Source organism: Zootoca vivipara, chromosome 8, assembly GCF_965207765.1.
Source record: "Zootoca vivipara chromosome 8, rZooViv2.hap1.1, whole genome shotgun sequence".
Lineage (NCBI taxonomy): Eukaryota > Metazoa > Chordata > Lepidosauria > Squamata > Lacertidae > Zootoca > Zootoca vivipara.
Genome location: NC_142591.1, coordinates 48994019 through 49010986, shown reverse-complemented (window position 1 = coordinate 49010986; position 16968 = coordinate 48994019). Strand labels below are relative to the sequence as shown.

The 16968-nt window shown below is 41.1% G+C and overlaps 1 protein-coding gene across 1 annotated transcript in view; it reads right to left on the bottom strand.

Moving 5' to 3' along the window:
- Positions 1–16968, bottom strand: part of SNTG1 (syntrophin gamma 1) — a 237163-nt gene that overhangs the window by 120838 nt on the left and 99357 nt on the right. The window contains exon 4 of the mRNA XM_060277843.2: positions 74–192. The gene's annotated coding sequence lies outside the window, so the exon portion shown is untranslated. The remainder of the gene's footprint in view (positions 1–73; positions 193–16968) is intronic.

Here is a 16968-nt window from a genome sequence, read left to right as displayed (position 1 = left end):
AATGAAGCTGGCATAATTCTTATCGTATTCAAAGGCCAACAAAGAAACTGTTCTTGGGGAAAATGTAACATACCACTTGAAGACTTGATATAGCAATGCTGAGAGGAAAACTGGTAGCCATCCACAGAGTTTTTCAGTCATGATTCTTCTTGATCCTTTATGGCCAAGTTGAAAAGAAACAACAGGATGCATCTGTGAAACATACAGGGTGGGGGAGAAAAATCACAGCTGAAGCCTTTTTAAAATATAATACTTAAATAACTTTCACTGTTTGTATGGTAGGGATGGGAAAGGTTATACGAGTAGGATTTGATTCCACCTACAGTCATAACCCAGTAATAAAGAACAAGTCTACACTGAGTACAAGGTATGAATTTTATTTTTAAAAATGTAGTTATAGAAAGCAGAGTTTTTAAACTACTATAATCACATTATGATTATCCTAGAAAAGTAATAAACACTATGTCAAAAAGAAGAGGTCAAATGGAATGAACAGCAGGGCAACTCAGATATACGGGTATGTTTGAATTTTTACCCATGCAAGGAAATTTTATGGTCCTCTTCTCTTTGATTTTCCTAGTGAGTTCATTTTCAAAACAAAGTTTAAGATGCAATGAAATGTATCATTATAAGCAGATGCCCAGCCAGCCACACACTATACTAGGGTAGCCAATGCAGTGCCTTTATCCTTGACTATTGACCGTACTGGCTGCGGCTGATGGAAGCTAAACTCCATGGGCACCACATTGGTGATATCTGTTCTATATAGTACCCATTTCTCAGAATTCCCCTGCCAGAAATACAGAAGGGTAAACAGCTGATAGGCAGGAGATTCAAGATTCACCCTCTTCCCCCATAAGTAGATCCTGGCTTGTGTGGATCTACTTATTGCAAAACATGAGCTCCCGTGTTACTGTGCAGCATAGAAATGTATGTATCCCTCACTATGTCTATGTGGCAGTGCTAGGTGTGTCTCTGTCCTAAGTGTGTGTCTGGGTCTTTGTGTGTCTCTGTTCATGTTATGTATGTCTTGGTGTGTCTCTCTGTTAAGAGCATGGGTAGGCAAACTAAGGTGCAGGGACTGGATCCAGCCCAATCGCTTTCTAAATCTGGCCCGCGGACGGTCCAGGAATCAGATGTTTTTACATGAGTAGAATGTGCCCTTTTATTTAAAAAGCATGTATTTGTGGGGCCTGCCTGGTGTTTTTACATGAGTAGAATGTGTGCTTTTATTTAAAATGGATCTCTGGGCTATTTGTGGGGCATAGTAATTTGTTCATACAGTATATTTTTTTCCAAAATAGTCTGGCCCCCCGCAAGGTCTGAGGGAAAGTGGACCGGCCCCCTGCTGAAAAGGTTTGCTGACCACTGGTTAAGAGTATCTGCCTTCCCCTCTACCCCACCAGCTCCAGTGACCACCCATTGGTGGATAGCTAGAAATGATCTGATAAGTCTAATAATAAAAAGTATCTAGAAGGTTAATGCCTTGCAATTTCAACATCTGAATATTGATAGAGATGAACAATTAGAATCATAGAATCTTATTGGTGAGACAAAAGGTGCCAGTGTGGCTGTGTGTTGTGGTTGCTGATGTGTTGAAGCAGAAGTTTGCCTTCACTTGAGAAAACATGCTCAACACCTCAAATAATTCCACATCAATATGATTGTGGGTAGATTTCCAATTTTGATCCTAAAAGTTCATTGTTATGTCATTGATAATTTGAGACTTTGCCTACCCTACTAATTTCAAAAGTTTTTTTTTAAAAAAAATTACAGGTTTTAGTTTAAATATAGACTGAAATGTTTTATGTGCAATGCACTGCCTTAATATGAAAGTTACGCAGTCTATTAAATTGATGCTTTTATTAATGTTGCCTCACTTCTTTCTGCCATCTCTTTTGTTCACATTTCACAGAACCCTGTCAAGACTATCCAGATGAAGCAAAATTAGGATTCTTCTGGGAATCTTCTGTATAAAATACTGTTAAACACAGCATTAGGATGAATCTCCATATTCCCTTCTGGTATGAAAGGAAGCAGTTGTGATTCCATACTGTCTTACCTGAATCCTTAGAGTCCATAAAAATGGTATGTGACCAAATGAAGGGCAGAAATACTATGTAGATACTGCATCATTGCGATTTAATATTGCCACTATTTTTAGCTTGGAGAGAGGCTAAAAATGAATTATTTGCATCAGTCTTCACACTGTGAAGCACCTGTTACTTGTCTTCTGGGATGTGTGTGTTTGTTTTGTGTGTGTATATGTGTGCGCCTACCACCCACACAGTAATGTGACCTCTTCCTGGAAACAACTGAGTGATGCCCTGGGAATATCCCTGAACTGCATGTAACACACAAATGTATTATCCAGAACAAAACTATATTGAATAAAACATTCATTTATTGCAAAAAATAGATGAAATAAAGATATCTAAAAATCACAGTGCAACTAATGAATATTTGGTGCATTGTAGCATATATATTATGGTATTTTTCACTCCATAAGACACACTTTTTTCCTCCTAAAAAGAGGAAATGTCTGTGTGTCTTATGGAGCGAAGGCGTGGTCCCTGGAGCCGAATTGCCCAGGGGCTAAAGGCAGATCGTGCTCTCTTTTTTTGAAAGAGCTGAAGGCTAACAAGAGGGAAAGAGTGTGTTGAAAGGACCCGCTCAGCAGCTGATTGCAAGAGATCGGGGAGGTGATAAGAGACGTTAGCTCCCTTCCCAGCCCCGCCCAGGCCCCTTGCCCAGGCCTCAATTGTTGTTTGCAGAGAGAGGTTGCTTGTTTCTCCAGCGACATGTGACTGGGTGATTAGATTATCTGTCTGGAAACTGTAGAAATTGGTCCCTTTCCTTTCCCAGAGAAGCTGCAGAACGGTGAGTTGAACCCCATAAAAACAGGATTTTTCCCCTTTGCAAGGTAAGCTCAACAACTTTGAGCTGATCATCAAAAATGGTGCTTTCCCCCTTTGCAAAAAAGATGCACAACTGTGAGCTGACACCCCCCCCCACAAAAAAAACACAGCTTTTCCCATTTGCAAAAAAAGCTGCACAACTTTGAGCTGATTCTCAAAAAAATGGAGCTCTCCCCCTTTGCAAAAGAAGCTTCCTCAAATATTTACTTGGGGGGGGGGCAAAGGCACCTAGGGCTCTAAGAGTTGGCTGCTATGCCTAGGACAATTCAAGAAAGCAAAATATATTTTTTCTTGTTTTCCTCCTCTAAAAACTAGGTGCGTCCTTTGGAGCGAAAAATATGGTGTTTGTGTGTGTGTGTGTGTGTGTGTGTGTGTGTGTGTGTGTGTATAGGATCCCGGGGATATTTTAATATTGTGACACATTTATACCCGTATAGAAACAATGATCCCTATGCTATGAGAGGAAATTTGAAAGTGGTAAGAGCACGAAACTGTGATTTTCAAATTCCCCAAATTCCCAGAGAGAGTGAGAGATTACAAAGATCCTGGCTCAGGGCTCAGCTGTTTTACACAGCTGTGTGAATCTGGGTTTGGGAAGGAGCTCTTGACCAGGAGCAGCAATGGGTTATCTCTGCCGCAACGGTTGTTACTGAGCCCACAGAGTCCCTTTCCAGGATTGAGGTTCCGAGTCCAATGCTGCACTAAAGCTGTTCTTTGGGAGCATAGGTAGGTATAGATTCACACTGCTCAATAAAAGCCATTCCATTTCTCAAAATGTGGTCTTAGGTGCATTTTCTCTCACAGATAGGTGAAAAAGGAGGCGTTTGGGTGACATGAAAAGGAGATAAATGCATCTGAACCATTTTTGCACATGAAACTGTTGGCAGAAATCTAGGTGGGACAGGCAATTGATTTTCATCAGTATGCTGCTGCTGCTGCTGCTGCTGCTGAGCTTTAAATTTCCTTTCTAGTATATTCTGGGGTGTTCATGGAAGTTCTCAGTGTCCGGAGTTAGTGACAGGATCAGTGATCAGTCATTACATCTGGATAAAAGAGAGGTGCTCTTGGTTAGGAGTTCTGCAGGTCCCAGAATGGGACAACTCCCCCAGTGCACCAGGTTCTTGATCTTAGGGAAATGTCTACTCACATTCAGCTAAACACAGTTAGAATACCCATTCAGACATTTGTGGTTTGTACAGGTGTCGTGACACCTGGGACGGGGCGTCGCTACGTAGGGCGCAGGTGCCAGTGGTGCCTCTCCAGTGCCGTACGGACGGTGCTGAGATCCCTCTGTCACCGCTACAGCTGCGAACGGAGAATCCTCCACATGCAGCTGTAGCGGCGGTGGAGGGATCCCACCGCTGTCCATATGGCGCTCGAGTGGCGCCACCAACAAACCACTATGTACAGCGCATGTGAGGCATCATTATGTACAGCACATGTGTGCAACACCGCACATGTGCTGTACATAGTGGTTTGCCGCCAGTGCCGGGATCCTCTGCTTGCGGCTGCAGCTGCGAACAGAGGATCCTCCCAATGCGGCTGCGGTGGCACGACATGCCAGACATGGCACCCCCGCTCCCCCGTTTTGATGCTACTGGCTTTGTATTGTGGGTAAGGCTAGCCTGTTTGCCCCCTTCCCCTTGGAGAAGAGCAAGTACTGCTGAGGAAAGCAACTGACCATCGTTTCTGGAAATGGAAATCCTGTCTCATCAGCCTTTTGACATACTGTATCAGCATCAATAGGTCTAGTCCTATTGGTGCATCTAGGGCAGTATTGCCAACATTGACAGGAAATGGCTCTCCGGGATTTTAGGCAGGATTCTCTCTTAGCCATACCTGGCGACACGAGGGTTTGAACTGTCGCCTTCTGCAAGCAAATCAGATGCTCTGCCACTGAGCTACATTCCATATTGGTGGCCCAAGAGACATCTTATATACGTGGCTCCTAGATAAACTTAGCAGTCACAGAATAAGAGGACAAAATCCTATTATGTATCAGTAAATGGTAGAAGAAGAGAAAGCAGAGAAAAACGAAAATGGATAATGAGGGGAAATAAGCAGCAGTTTCTCTGAGGGATCTGTATTAGATTGAGTACTGTTCAAGTTATTTATACAAATGAGCCATAAGGAAGCCAATTTGAGGATGAAACCACTTTATACAGGATGGTGAAATGGAAAATAGACTGGATTTTTTCAGAAGGCTCTCTCAAGACTGGGTGAATGACAACATTAACAAATAAGCAAATAAGACTCTGGATGCTGATGTTTTTAAAAGTGTCATTTGGCACACATTGGGAGGGACATCTAACCTATCATAACCTCATAGGGTTCGAATTAGCCATGCCTATTATCTTGGAAATAGAAAACTAGCAACTCAGTGTGCAGCAGCAGCAGCAGCAGCAGACCAATCAAACTAAATGTAGGAAGTTATTGTAAAAGACACGAGTGCCTGGCATGCTATGGTCCATGGGGTCACGAAGAGTCGGACATGACTAAACGACTAAACAACAACAACAATTGTAAAAGTTAAGCGAAAACAGAATGGTCAGTGATATTATGTGAATCTGTATGGTGGGGACACATTTGGAATAGTGCATACAGTTGTCAGAGCATCATGGCACTACAAAGGGTCATATAAAAGAATGGGGTAACTTATTGCCAGCTGTGTTAAAGCTGCATAAATTATGCTGGTTTCCTATAGTCTGTATTGCTCTGTTAGCGAGACAATTGCAACGACAAGCACCAGGTAGAGGCTGCCACCTATGGACAAATGTATTTTGCGAACCTATGTGGGACTTCAGATTCAAGGCCCAAATGGGTCTGTTTCTGAGTTTTACCAAAATTGGATGAGCACCCCTATTTAAAGTCCCGTATAATATAGTATCCATGCAACGTAGAATATGAGTGGCACTGAAAAGCTATTTGCTTGCAGGGGAGGGAAAGTTTAATTTCAGACCATTTATCTTTAGATAATTTCCTCTGCCTTAACATGTATGACCCCAATATTGCTAAGAATAAAGCAGTCCAGAATGAGAGAGCAGTGTTAGTTTCCTTTCTGTTAATTCAGCATGAGGTTGTTGTGGTCTCTCTCAACTAAATGTTTTTTTCATGTTTTATTTATTTATTGGAACAAAGCCTTGAATTTAATTTCCTGTCAGGCAGCATTTCAGAGCTGCAAGCCTCATCCATACTACATGAAAGAGCATGGCTGGGTTTCGGGTGGCAGCTTCCCTGGGCATTTAGTCTTGCAGTCAAATAAGTAGCAGACTGCAATGCCATGCAGCGAGCTCCCTGTCAGCTGTAAAGCTTTGAAGTGAATGAAAGGATTTCTTCCTCTTTGCTTCTGCTCTTATACACCGTACCTCAACTTACAAACAGTGAAGTCTGATATCATGGAGCAATTCCATCTTCATCACATCAATCATACTAAAATACCTAGTGGGATGGTAGGTTTATTATGAACCCAACATAAAATTGGTAATTAATAATAGCTCAGCTTTTAATGTGATATAGGTAAAGACAGGACCCCAACTACTGATGGGAACTGAAATTTTATTTCATCTACCCAATTTCCCCTCTGTAAGCTTAAACCTGTGTCCCAGGCAAATTCAGATGAGGATGTTTTTCAACTCTTTCATTAGACAAATTCATTCATTCATTAATTCATCATTTTATTTGTATGCCACCTTTCCACAGTTAAAACAATGCTCAAAGTGACTTACAACATGACAAGATTTACACATTTACCAACAAAACAAAAGTCATAAACAATAAATAAAACACATCAAAAGGTGTGGAAGCCAAACGGAAAACAATTTCCACATAAATCATAGAATCTAAAACTAGGAATACAGCATAAATATCAATCACGATCTAAAATGACATAGATAAAAAAGCAATTTAAAAACAAAAAACAAAAACAGAGCTCTCTCTGCCCAGCAGCAGCAGCACTCCTTTAAGGAGCCTGTCAGGCCTCACCCCAAGAAGCAGGGCAGGGCCCTTCAGACAAATGAAATAACAGAAAGGGGATGTTAAGACTTGTACAGATATATTTGTTATTTAGTAAACTCCAAAAATGCATTCAGTCTCTTGAGCAAGAGATGCTTTGAAGAATGGGCAATTGAGAGGCAGTGAAATCTCAATTCACTTTGCAGTGACTAACTGCTGGGGTTCCACAAAACCCCACAGTTCATGGATTGAAAGATTTCAACACATGCTGTTAACTGCAAAATGGTAGCACACAGAGAAGGAAAAAGTCCACTGGGAGACTCAGGAAAGGATTTAACTGACAGGCTTTAAAAGGACAAGTTTTGGACTCCACAAGCAGGCAAAAGAATATGCCTCACTTTAAAAAGCAAAACGAAAAGCACCTTAAGATCTTTTTAAAATTGTTTTACAGACTGTTTTAAGGGATCTAGTGCTGGTTCCTTAAGACACATCTTTCTTATCCCTTCAATTTTTCAGTTTTCCTTTTCTATTAAGACCAGCTTGCACAAGCAGAAGGTTGCTTGCCCCCTTCCTCCCTACTGCAGCCTCTTGCCCTACAAAAACCCACTCCTAAGGGCCACAGGACCCTATGATATAGTATGGGATGGGCCATCGGGGCAAAAGAGGAAGGGGGTAACGCATGTTGGAAATGTCAGGCAAAGGCACTGAGTGAGCAGCTTTCCAGGACCTGCAAACCAGTGATGTGAGGCAGAAATTTTTCCAGTGCTTTATTTCCCCACGGAAAATTTTCTGTTTTATAAGTTCATTAGTAACAATGAATGGATGCTGAAAATACTGTATTAGGCAAGCTTGGCAGTTTCAAAGTGTTTATTAAATAGAAATAAAATTAACATGCTAAATTAGATCACTCTCTAGGATCTGATGCAAACTGATTTTTTTCCCAGTGCGAATGTAAACCCATGAACAAACCATGGTTACAGCTTGTGGTATGTCCTGAAACAAACCATGAACCTGGGTTTGGACAATCTGCCAAACCAAACCAATGTTTTGCTCACAGCAGCCCAGGGACTCAATGAGGAGCAAAGTAGCCACAATCTCCTCACACTCATGTCTTCATGCTAAGCCATGGTTTATGTTATCATGACATACAAAGCACCTATAAGTAATGAATTCAGTTGGTTAAAAAACCAGCTCTGGCTATGACAGCCACCTGTTGAATGGAAGGTGATGTGAAATTGAGAAGGACTCCAAGACTTCTTCAGATTGGGAAATCATAACCCTATCAAAATTACAGCCTGAGGGTAAAACACCAATGTTCACCTCTGACTTCTCACCAGTATCATCCATTTGCCACTGATTCAGGGTAGATATACTTCACTGAGAGGGATGATGGAACCACCTGTTTTCCATGCAGGACATCCTAAATCCAGCCCCTGGCACCTCCAGGAACTGCTGGGAAAACCCTCTTTCTGAAATCCTGGAGAGCTTCTACCAGTCAGTATGACAACACTGAGCAAGATGGACCAATGGTTTGCCCTCAGTATATAGTAGCAAGGAAGACCAACGGTCTGATTCAGCAACTTTCTGTAAACAGGAAGCTTCCTATGAACATATGACAGTAGCTCTGGGCTGCATTACCACAAACACAGACCTGGGAGCCATCAGCATACTCACTCCAAAATTATGGATAATCTCTCCTAGCACTTCCATGCAGATGTTCAAATAACATCTTTTTGATACATCTGAACACTACAACAGTGCTAAATTCTTAGCAGTTTTCAATGCAGCTTGGCTCAATATATCTTTGCCCAGGAGCAGTCAGATAATATGGATAATATGGGGGTGTCTCACATTCTCTTATGATGATGATAATAATAATAAATTTAATAATACTAAATTTTTATTTATACCCCACCGTCCCCAGTGAGAGGGTGGCTGACATCAACAAAATTACAATAAAACGTAAAAGAAAGAAAAACAATTGATTAAAATGCAGATTAAAATACAATTTAATTTAAAAATTGTTTTAAAATGCAGCCTCATTTTAAAATGGCCCAAATCAAAACCCGAAGGCCAGGTGGAACAGCTCCGTCTTGCAGGCCCTACGGAAAGATGTCAAATCCCGCAGGGCCCTGGTCTCCTGTGAGAGAGCGTTCCACCAAGTCGGGGCCAATACTGAAAAGGCCCTGGACCTAGCTGAGGCCAATCTAGCCACCTTATGGCTCGGGATCTCCAAAATATTGTTATTTGTGGACCTTAAGGTCCTCCACGGGGCATACCAGGAGAGGCTAATTTTTACCTAACAGGCTTCATCTGGTTTTGCAAGTCGAGTTCTCAGTAAGCAGGCTGTGTGAATGCAGCTGCCAAGCAAATCGTTCCTGTTGCTGGGAATTGTCCTCTTGCCCCATCACTTCCTCCTAAGTGGCTAATTAACCTTCTGATGCACCTGCTCCCACAGCTGAGTGCCTTGAGCCACAGGGTGCTGGCAGCTCAATGCATGTCCTGCTGTTAAGACAACTCAGTGATGGCAGCAGCTTGCCTAGTCCTGATATGGCTCCACACCAGACCAAAGGAAGCATTCACTTGTGTTGATGCAATGACCCATTACTCTGAATTCTCATTTACAAGGAAGGAGCTCAACTGACACAGCCAAATTTCATGCGCTTAGTGTTTAGTTACATATCACACACAATCCCTTTCCTCACTTGAAACTGACTATTCATACTTGCAGTTATAAAAGAAACTGATAATCGGGGATTTGGATTGCTACCATGTACATCCTGGGATTTTGAACTGGGAAGTTTCATTTACTAACTACATTATTAAGTGGAGATCCAAGGTTTGCAGCTCAAGCCAATCTTCTGTTTAATTAAGCATCAGGCCTTTTTATGTTATGAAATTTCCACACAGGCCAAATGCATAGTTCATTGACTGACAATAGGAAAATTGATAGTTTGTGGAGAAACGTATATATAATATGCCAATAATGGAAGTAGGCTTTACTTTAGTTGCTGCAAGCCCTTCTTATTGTTTATGAATTTTTTGAAGACGCAATATTCCCTGGCTCTCAGACTCTGCCCCTTTCTTTAAACTGCAATATGGGCAAAACACTAGCCTACTTTGGAGAACTGGTGCAAGGTTTACAACATGCATGAAAAGCAAGTAAGAAGAGCACTATGTAAATGAATACATGCACATGCTTAATATATTAAATCAGAGCTAGACGGCATACAAGAAGAAAACTGCTAAGAAATTCAGGCTTTGTAACACCTGCAATAATCTGTCTGCAATAGATATAGTATCCGTCTGCAATAGATATAGTATAAACACTAGCTTTGGGGTTGTAAAGTTCTCTTGTGCAAAAATAAAAACTGAAAACTGCATAACTGTGAGCACTTTTGGAGTGTGATGTTCTGTACTTCATCTCTGAGGAGGATATTGGCACTGAAATGCCATTTGGCACTGCCTATGCAGTGCAGAACCACAGCATATATGACTTCAGGTTCTGCACGGAAGGGATTTCACCACCCTCGGTTATCCTTGGCAGCACAGGGTGCCAAATTTATTTTCATGTGCACGGATCCCACTCACTGAATTCTGAAGAGAGAAGGGAACAAATTGAGCTAACAATAGCTAAAAGATTCTTGTCCAGGTCATGCTGCATTAGAAACAAAACAACTAGTTTTCAGGACTGCAACAGTAGTTATTCTATCATTTCTTGGCATCGTGAGAACCAAAGCTATTTTCAGACATTTCCACTGATGAGCACTAACGGCTTATCCTCAAAGGCCATATTTAATATGATGGTGGAAGTACTGTTTAGAGTGCAAAGGGCTCTCCTTTTCCTCCATCTGCACATCCTAAGAGACAAGGGTGATTGCTACAGGCACAACAATTAGACCTCATCCATGAACACCAGCATTTAGGGCCAGGCGTAATGATTCACGGTATCATCAAACACGACACCACACTTGCTTCATGTATCACCAAAGAAATTGCACAGAGGTCCATACATCAGTTCTGCTGCACTGAAGATAGCCACTATCACTAGTTTTATGAGACACTACTGCACAATCAATAAAAGGGAAGAAGCTTAAAAGCACTACGGGCATATTCCTGTTGCTAGAAAACATTTAGCAGGGGTGGGGACCTCTTTGCCCCAGTGGGAGAGATCATTATCTGTTCTCACCCCATGGGTCAACTTTGACTGTTGGGAGGGACAATCCACACGTCAATCACCTGACATCATTAATGGCATCATATAGGATTTCCTGTTTCTACATAGTATATAGGGATAGGAAATCCCTACTGTGTTGGATACACAGTTTATAACTAGTTGCCTCATTGATTTCCTCTCACTGTGACCATCTGTTTTGGAATTAAGGTATTGTACATCTAACTCCCACATTACAGCAAAATTTATTAGCCTCCAAGCAGCTGCCAAATCCATCTATACCAGCCATCCACCCATCATCCCTAGCTATCAGGACCAGTGGTCAGGTCATAACAAGTGACTAGGATTTATTAGCCTGAGAAGTCTTCAAATCAAGAAGGGAAGACAGATGTGGTGGCCGAAGGATGGAGTGCACTGGCAGAAGGCTCCAGTCTATCTTAAGTTTAATAAGCTGAGACATGTATTTCTAAACCAGGTCTTAAAAAAATAATAATAATAATATGTGCAGTGTTATTTCATTCAGAATGGGAGGAAAGAAAACAGTCTTCAGCTCATTAGAGCCATGGAAGGATTCTTTCTGATCTCCAACACAAAAGAAAATAATAAAGCAGCATCTCTAAGAGCCAAGTTTCATCAATCAGGGGACCACTTATATCTTTGACACTGATTTCCCCCACATACCAACAGAGATGAGACTGGAGTGCCATCTCAAGAGTACTTAAAATGGAAATGTCTTTCCCTAAGCATCACCAGTTGGTCAGTATTTTTCTGGGAACTGCTAAAAGGATCCTCATGGGGAAGAACAGTACATTTTCCCTACCCAAGGTGCAGACAGTAGGGCCAACTGATCTAAGGTTTCGGCTCTTTTCAGCTGTATGGCTTTCAAGAGTATTAAAATGCTGGGCAGGGGCAGGAGTGAGAGTGAAAATATGCAATGCTCAGCAGGTTTTAAAAAAGGTAAAGGTAAAACATGCAATGCTCAGCAATATGACTGATGAAGCACAATCAAAAATAATGGTTGTCATGCATGATAATTCTGCATTTTGGAAAGCTAAGGAATTCTAAAAGAAGGTGAAGGAGAAGATGATGTTTCAGGGGAGTGTGCAGTTGATCAAGATGCAAGTATGCTTTGGGGCAAAACAGAATTTGGCTTCCCATCCCCTATGAAAATAACCGATTCTATTCCATTAGAAACTGCACTTGTACTCACCAGTGCTGGGGCATGAACCCTTGACCTCCCAGTTGGATTACTGCAACATGAGCTACATGGGACTGCCTTTGAAGAGTGTTCGGAAGCTTCAGCTGGTCCAGACTACCATGGCAAGACTGCTGACTGGGGATGGCTATAGTGAGCATGCTACTCCCTTGTTAACCTTGCTAGCTACAGGTCTGTTTCCAGAAAGATCTTATCTCCCTATGCGAACCTGCCTGGGTGTTAAAATTCTTGGGTGACCAAGCACCTTTGCTCGGTCCCATCAACATTAGAGGCACAGTTGGTGTGGACACAAGACACAGAGCCTTTTCTGGTGTATTTCTCTCCCCGAAAAGGTTAGGTTGATGTCCTCTTTGTTACGCTGCTGGCAGAAGAATGCCTTCCTGTTCAGACAGGTTTTGGAAAACTAAGGTAGAGATGATGCTTGGCCACTGGCTTGCTTTCTGGACTGCATTTTTAATGCTGGTTTTAAAGGAGTTTTGGTGTATTTTAACTATTGGTTTTTAACTAGTTCATTTTTATTGCTCCATTATTGTTCATTTTATAATGGTGTTTTAAATGTGGTATGCTACGTTGAATCCCAGTTTGGGAGCAAGGCACGAAATCAATATGTTAAACCATCACCACAATGACATCAATATTTTGTGGTTCAGAAGCAGGCAATAGTGCTCTTGCAAAGCAGGTCCCATGCCCCAGTGCAACATGTGTCACTTGGCTTGACAGGAGTTACACAGGCAATCATGGGTAGGAAGAAAGGGAGTGCTGTAACCTCCTTTTACAGCATTGTAGTAGCTTTCTGGATCATTAGGAAGCTGATGTGCCCAGTACAAGTGCATGCCAACCATATTTAATGGTTGGCAAAGGGGAGTGACATTTTCTCTGGGCAAGCAATGCTGAGCCATCTGGTTGTGATCTACTTGCCAGGCATATGACTGGGCTTTAGCTAAAGCATCAAAAGTTGCAGTTTTTAACACCAAAGCTAAATCAAGGAATAACATTATGGCTAATCAGTGATAAAATGTATTCCATTATTTTTCATTAAGACCCACCTTGCTGGAATTCAACCACTCTCGTCTTGTTCCCAACAGTGGTCAGCCATATATGCATCCAGAAAGCTTGTAAAGAGGTTATGATGGAGATAACCACCTCCTGATTAAATTATTCAAGAGGTATACTGCATATGTACAAGGAGGTGCAATTCAACCACCATTACTAGCAACTGCTGATAGGCCTTATCTCTATGAATTTTTCAAAGGCTTTTTAAAAGCCATCTGTGCTAATAACCATCATACCCAAATAGAACACCGAGGTGTCCCGTTGAGCTGCATAATGTATGATGTTAATTCAAATCCATCACTTTCTGCTTTCTAACCAACACTAAACCACAAGACCTATACCAAGCTTAACGTCTGGACTGAGTTAAAATCAACTTTTAGCTGCATAAAACATCAATTTAATATAATGTGATTAATTCCTAAATTCAATTTTTTTATAAAAAAAACCAAAAACATTAGGAAGCACATGTCTCGACTTCTCACAGCCTGTGAAATGTGCATAGCTATATTGGAATTCTTCTTTCTAAACGTACTGCATGATTTTATATACAAAACAAAAGGTTTTTTTAAACATATTGTCTACATCAGTACAAAAAGGAAATGATAAATTCACTGGTGTTTATAGAACTGCAAATATAATTAATAATACAGTGGAACCTTGGTTTATGAACACCTCGGTTTATGAATTTTCGGTTTATGAACGCCGCAGACCCATCTGGAACGGATTAATTCACTTTCCATTACTTTTAATGGGAAAGTTCGCTTCAGTTTATGAACGCTTCAGTTTATGAACAGACTTCCGGAACCAATTACACCCATGTTTCAGTTTATGAACACTTCAGTTTAAGTACTTCGCAGACCCGTCTGGAACGGATTAATCCACTTTCCATTACTTTCAATGGAAAAGTTCGCTTCAGTTTATGAACGGTTACTCCGCGGACCGTCTGGAACGGATTAATCCACTTTCCATTACTTTCAATGGGAAAGTTCACTTCAGTTTATGAACGCTTCAGTTTATGAACAGACTTCCGGAACCAATTGTGTTCATAAACCGAGGTACCACTGTATTCTTTGGCTATTGTCCTTAAACTGTACCTAATTACTCTTATGGTTGTATATGAACATTCACTTTCAAGTTCCAAAATGTAATAAATATAGTCCATTTCCCCTAAGATCTAAACTTCTTGCCTTCCTCCATTTATTGTAACAAAATTAGCAAGCTTTCTCATACTTACAATAACCCAGATTCTCAATAGCCATTGAAGGATGAGCAGATTTGGAATCATATTCTATTTAAAACTAAACTAGCAATTGTCAGATTTCTTAAGTCTTAAATTATTAGTATTGACATATGCTTAGTGATAGCTGGTTAACATGTTGACTTTGTAGGGCTGCTATTTTTAACCTTGCTGTTTTCATCACAATAGGACTTGTACAAAATGTATTTGAGAAAGTATCATTACACAAGTGCAGAATACCACTGTCTCTCCCCCTCCGATATATGTGAACTGTACATCTATGGACAGGGAGAGAGTTTCCATGTAAGTGGGCCAAAGTACCTGTTTATTTAGAAATCAAGCAATACCAAAAGAAATAAGTTTTTGAATCCATATATCATTCATACCTACACACCTGTGGCCAAAAACTAAACACACAAAACCTTTTAAAATCTTAGAATAACATGCTTCCAGTGCAGTTTTCCTCCCCACTCTCCTCCAAAAAACCCACCCCCAAAATGTTAACTATTCATTTCCTAAAACACTTTTTCCTCTAAATTAAAAGAACAAAGTATTCCAACCAATAGACAAAAACACAGCAGAACATATTTGCAATCAGTGGCAGAGCTTAATGCTCCACCACTGGGGGGCGGAGAGCAGGCGTGCTGCCCCCAGGGACGTGGCACGCATTTGGGGGCGGGGCGGGCAGCCGCGATGGCACCCCTTGGATCACGCCGCTTGGGGCAGCCTGCCCCCACCGCCCCTATCTTCCTACGCCCCTGTTTGCAATGCATGGCTCAATCCTGAAAATGTGAAGTAATATCTCTGCTCAGTTGCAGCATTCATCATATGACCATAATAAGAAGCAACCACTGTTATAGGTCAGATAGAATATCTTCCAATTTTGTGGATGGATGTGGAGTCACATCCAGGGAGGCATCGAGTACAAGCCTTCGATTTTAGAAATTCACTGACAAACTCACACAAGAGAATCTGTGTAGCTTCACAGTTAACGCAATAATTTATTCCCCTTCACAACACAGTAAAACATGAGTGGACCAAAATCTCACATTAAACCCCAGACTTTGCCATTGTAATAATCAAACATGGAAACCCTCTCCTACTCTCAAAGCAAAAGGTAAATGTCTCCTTCCCCTCCCCACAACTGCACAATAGCTTTCTCATACAGAACGTCATTCAAGATAATGGCCCGTCCAACAAGATGTCTCCATCCACAGGAAAAGAACATTTCATTTAATACAAAGCTGCTGAGGAAGAAAAATAAAGGAAAATACGGCTGAAGCAACTTGTTGACAGAGTGATAATAGGCATGGCAAAGTATACTCAGGACCAGCAGCCCCTATTAACTAAACAATGGGAACAAAACAAAACAACCTAATTGCTGAGGGAAAGAGCCACAGAATGACGAAAATTCATGAACTTTTGACAGAGAAAAGAACAGCATCTGTTTGGCAGAGGAAAACAAAACACCTAGGACTCAGCTAGATGGGTAAAGGAAAAGTGTTTTATGTGCATTGTATATGCAATATAACATTGTGCTATCCGATGGCGATGTGGAGTCCCGTTTTTTTTCTCTGCCTGTTCTCCCTGTTTAATTTTGCAGCACTTTAAACTGAAATGCTTCTTTGATGTGTCTAGATCCAGCCCTACCAACGGAAGAGGTTTTGTACACAAGTATGTGCGCTCCATAAGCTAAGAAAACAAACAAGATGAAGGCCAGGAAGCCTAAGCAACAAGCAAGCAGGGCCAACAAGGTCATATGGGAAAACGCAAGTTTTCGGCACAAGGCATGGGTCAACCTGGAGTGATTTTCTACTGGTGGGACATAAAGGAACATAAAGAAAAGGATGACTGAACATCACATAGCAATTAAAAATAAATGGTTAATAGCCTGAAGGTTTCTATCTGCACACCTCCACTATAATCAATTCCTTACAGCATGCATGGCCAAATTAGGCCCTCCAGATGTTTTGGGACTACAGCTCCCATCATCCCTAGCTAACAGGACCAGTGGTCAGGGATGATGGGAATTGTAGTCCCAAAACATCTGGAGGGCCAAGTTTGGCCATGCCTGCCTTACAGTATTGAACAAATATAAATAAAAGCCAACCTAGACAAGTATTGCTTTGAGAGAGAGGAAGAAAGAAAATTAAATCAAGAACACAGTGAAATATTTTTACCTGCCCAACACTCCCTCTCCCAATACTATTGAGTAAAATTTCTTTGTAGAAATTTGTTTAATAAAATGCATTATTCTATAGACATAATTAGATTTTTACCAGCTTTCTAGAGGCCAATAAATAAATAAATAAATAAACAAATCTCTGTCAAGACAGTTATCATTAAATACATTTTGATTATCACCTTCAAGTGACCTTTTAACTAGGGATCTGCGTAAGCATATGTTTTCTTCAAATCA